The following is a 3,905-nucleotide window of genomic DNA, read 5'->3' as shown; positions in this document are numbered from 1 at the left end:
GAATTGGCTAAGGCAGCTGCACCCTGGTCCGACCATCACAAAGCAAGAGACCCGAGAACTAGAAAGGTGAGGCTCACCGAGCCATTTATCCCTCCGCCCTTCAATTAACCCCACATGTGTTTATCGGCCAGGTTGGCACAATGAACTAACTAACTCATCCACTCATCTGCTGGTGGTCATCAGGTTGCCTACCTTATGGCTATGGTGACAGTGCCATGGGAACACAGTGTAAAGTCTCCGAGTGACTGCTTTCGTGTCTTCTATCTACCTGGGAGTGGAATTGCTGGACCAGATGGTAGCTCTATTTCTGGATTGTGGAGAAAGCAGCACACTGTTTTCTTCAACAGGTGTAGTATTTTGCACTCTCACCTGCAGTGGTGGAGATGTCTTAGACCGTGTATGTCTCATGTATTTTGGACATGCTCTCAGGAGAGACAGACCAGTTCCTGGAATGGGATATCATGCTGGGTAAAGCAGGTCCTTGAAAAAGAGGAAGCCCTCCAGGGAGAGGTATGGACCCAGTGGGCGCCGTGGGGGGCAGTCCTGAGGAACCGTTAGGGAGCGGGATGGTCTGTGTTTTCTGTCTCACACGTGGCCGCTAGGAGCTGGGACTAACTTTCACAGCAGCAGCAGCAGCTTGCAGTGTGCGAGGGTGTCAACCTCCGCAATCTTTGCCAATATTGGGTATTGTTTTTTGTCTTGGCTTATTACATCGTAGCCATCCCGGGGGAGTGAGATGGCACCTCATGGTTTGACTGACGTCTCTGATGGCTGTTGACGCCGAGCATCTTTGCATGTGGCTGGCGGTCATCTGAATGTCCTCTCAGGTGAAACGTCTGTCCAAGTCTTTTGCCCACTTTAGGATTGAATTGTTTGTCTTTTCTGTCGTCAGGATTTTATATACGTTATTCTCGTTGACTATATGGTTTCTAAAGCTATTCTCCAAGTCAAACATTTTCATTTTCACCTTTTGGTAAAGTCTTTTGGTGAACAAAAGTAGTTTTAAAAGTTTTTATGAGGCTTCATGTATTTATTTTGTCTCTTGCTGTTTGTGCTTTTGTTAGTATATTAGATAATCCATTGTGGAAAGCTATGCCTAACATCATGGCTCTCTGCTAGTTCGTCTAAGAGTTTTATGATTTTTATACACATTCACCCCTCCCCACTTCTGACTTGCTGGCTCCCAGTTCTCCTCATGTTTAATAATTTGCTGTAATGATTCAAAGAACTCGGCTCTATGTTTAATTCCAGATTTTATTACAGTAGAGCAAGAAGGATACAGGTGCAGAGACCCACGGGGGGGCCCAGGGTGCCTCCCAAGAGGGAGCTTCCATGGCCCAGAGGACTCAGTGGTACCCTCCTAAATGCAGGGATACTTGCCACCAACCAGGAAGCCCGGGGAGTTTCCACATCCAGAGCCTTTATTGAGGGCTTATTATATGAGGGGACTTCCAAATAAAAAACAAAACAAAACAAAAACTGGTAGAAACATAGAGTTAACAGATAATGGAATTTCTTCATGAACTTTGTGTGTGTGTTTAAAAATGGTTTATTATGCAAAATGTTAACTTTTATAAAAAGTTTCATATACATCCCATGGTTACAGGATCACCTTCCTGTAAAAATGGTACGAAAGGGAGTCGGGTGGGGATTGGGGAGGAGTCGGGGGTGGGAGGGTGCTCAGGAAAAAAAAGAAAAAAAAAATGGTACGAAAGCTGCATCTCTATTATAGAGCTCATCAACGGAGCGGCAGAGCCTTTCTCCAAGAAGACCAACCCGACCGCAGCCTTGGCAGAGTTTGGAGGGCAACCCCCTCTCCAACACCCCTCCCCCCATACTCTGAAAAGACAGTCTTTAAACTTGGGGTGGGGACAGAGTGCCGTTGCTCAGCTGGTGCCCAGAGCTCTCTCTGGCTCTTCAGGCCACCCAAGTTCAGTCCTTCGCTCCGGGCGCCAGATCTCCAGCCTGGACGCAGGCGTCTGGGGGAGTCAAATGGGCAGGGCTGTGTTGGGCTCCTCATCACGCCCTCGAGCTTCTGGCCAGAGAGGGTCCGGGTCTCGGGCGGAACGGGCGCCAGCACCTGCATCCTGGAGGCACCGGGACCGCCCGGTCCGTGCAGAGACTCCTCTTGTCCTTAGAGATTACAGACTCTGGAGCAAGTTCGGCTGTCTGCTGGATGACGAGATGAGGGCCGTCTGGGGGTCCGGTGCCGCCCGGCAAGGACCCCCTGCAGATCGAGGATGTAGTCGATGTCGCGCTGCAGGATTTCCACCTGGCTAAGCTGAGTACCTCGCGGGATGCCGGGTACCAGTTCCCGTAGGCGCGAGCAACAGTGGTTCATGTGTCAAGCAGGCTCAGTGGACCCTTGCCTTGCCCCGGGCGATGGCCAGGCTGCGCCCCGACAGACAACACACTGCCTGGTAGCAGCCACGCACCGGTCTCAGCGCCTTCCTGCCAGAGGGTGAGGACGTGGGTGCCAAGAGGACGGGGAAGCAGCTGAAAGCTCTCGGGCTGTTCGCAATCTCCTCAGGAACTTTCTGGGATGGACCCCATGGCTGCCACCAAGGGCTGGAACATTGGAACCACTGCGAGGAGGGTGCGGACTCCACGGCACCTACGGCGACAGCGACGACCTATCCAGAAGCAGACTGCCACAGCTCCCCCGTGCACCGGTAACCCGGTGACCTGCCGGCCAGCAGCCCAGTGCTTAACCACCATACCATTGGGCTCCTTTGTCATGCACTGAGCACATGGCAGATACTCAAAGAGGTTCCCACCGCCCCTACGTCCCCGTTCCACAGTGATCGTTCTCCAGTGGAGCACCTTGGGGAGTTTGAATCGCCCACCTTGTTAGGAGCCAACACTTACCCAACAGTCCTCCCGGGTCTCCCTCAGGAGAACTGAGAAAGTGCTGCCATCCAAGCGAGGGCCCAGTGACAGGTAAACTCTGGTATGGCTCTGGGGGTTCCAGTTGGCTGGGCGGGTGAGAGGAAGCGGGGGAAGGTGGAGACCAGCCAGGAGGTCACGAGAGGAATCCATAGATAGCTTTCATTCCAAAAGAAGGGGTGTTCCTCCCACACGGTGGTCAGTACCTCCAGCAAGAATATCCACTCGCTGGGGGAGGCGGTGCCGAGAGCAGCCCCTGGGAGAAGGAAGCCTGTGAGGAGCCCGGAGTCAACCACGTGCCCTGGACAAACACTCACAGCTCTCGTGGGAGCAGGCAGTCCTACGCAGTCACGGCTCTTAGTGTGGGGTCTCATGACAGGTGTTACTTTGGGATTATTAACCCCAGGGCCTGAGAGAGTGTCGAACACACAGTAGGTGATCAGTCAATACATCTTTGCTGAATGAATGACTGGACCTTAAGTGTGTGGGGCTATGGATCCCCCTAATTCACGTATGCAACACACACAGATGCTCACCAAGGCGTGCAGCGTGGGGCTGCTTGCGGCGGGCTATACAGGCGAGTGGGGCTCCAGGTTTAACGGGGCAGCACATTCGAGAAGTGTAAAAAGTAATGTAAGATCTTTTTTTTTTTTTTAAAGATCATTTTATTGGGGGCTCTTACAGCTCTTATAATAATCGATTGTATCAAGCATATTTGTACACAAGTTGCCATCATCATTTCCTAAACATTGACTTTCTATTTCAGCCCTTGGTATCATTAACTGGGATTTTATCAAAACACCAAGGTGTTAACGAAAATTCAGACAGATTCTCCCCAGTTATGCACTGTGGCATTAAATAGTGTGAGTGAAACCTAGCTCTAGAAAGTGTATTATTTTAAATAAAACAAGCAGTCCTATATTAAAAGGCACCAATGCCCTCTGCTCAGGGTGCCAACAATACCTCCATCTGGGCCTGCTTGTTCCTACATGCTGACACATATATGGTCCTTCCTTCAC

At 51.1% G+C, this 3,905-nt stretch overlaps 1 pseudogene; it reads right to left on the bottom strand.

The window, feature by feature from the left end:
- Positions 1 to 2,019: 2,019 nt before the first annotated feature.
- The window catches only part of LOC101663054, a 12,786-nt pseudogene continuing 10,900 nt past the window's right edge, over positions 2,020 to 3,905 (bottom strand).

The sequence above is a fragment of the Echinops telfairi genome, unplaced genomic scaffold (assembly GCF_000313985.2).
Source record: "Echinops telfairi isolate 266 unplaced genomic scaffold, ASM31398v2 ScPeMD7_7424;HRSCAF=8462, whole genome shotgun sequence".
Taxonomy (NCBI): Eukaryota; Metazoa; Chordata; class Mammalia; order Afrosoricida; family Tenrecidae; genus Echinops; species Echinops telfairi.
Note: the sequence above shows the minus strand (reverse complement) of the source record. Positions and strands in the feature narration are given on the sequence as shown.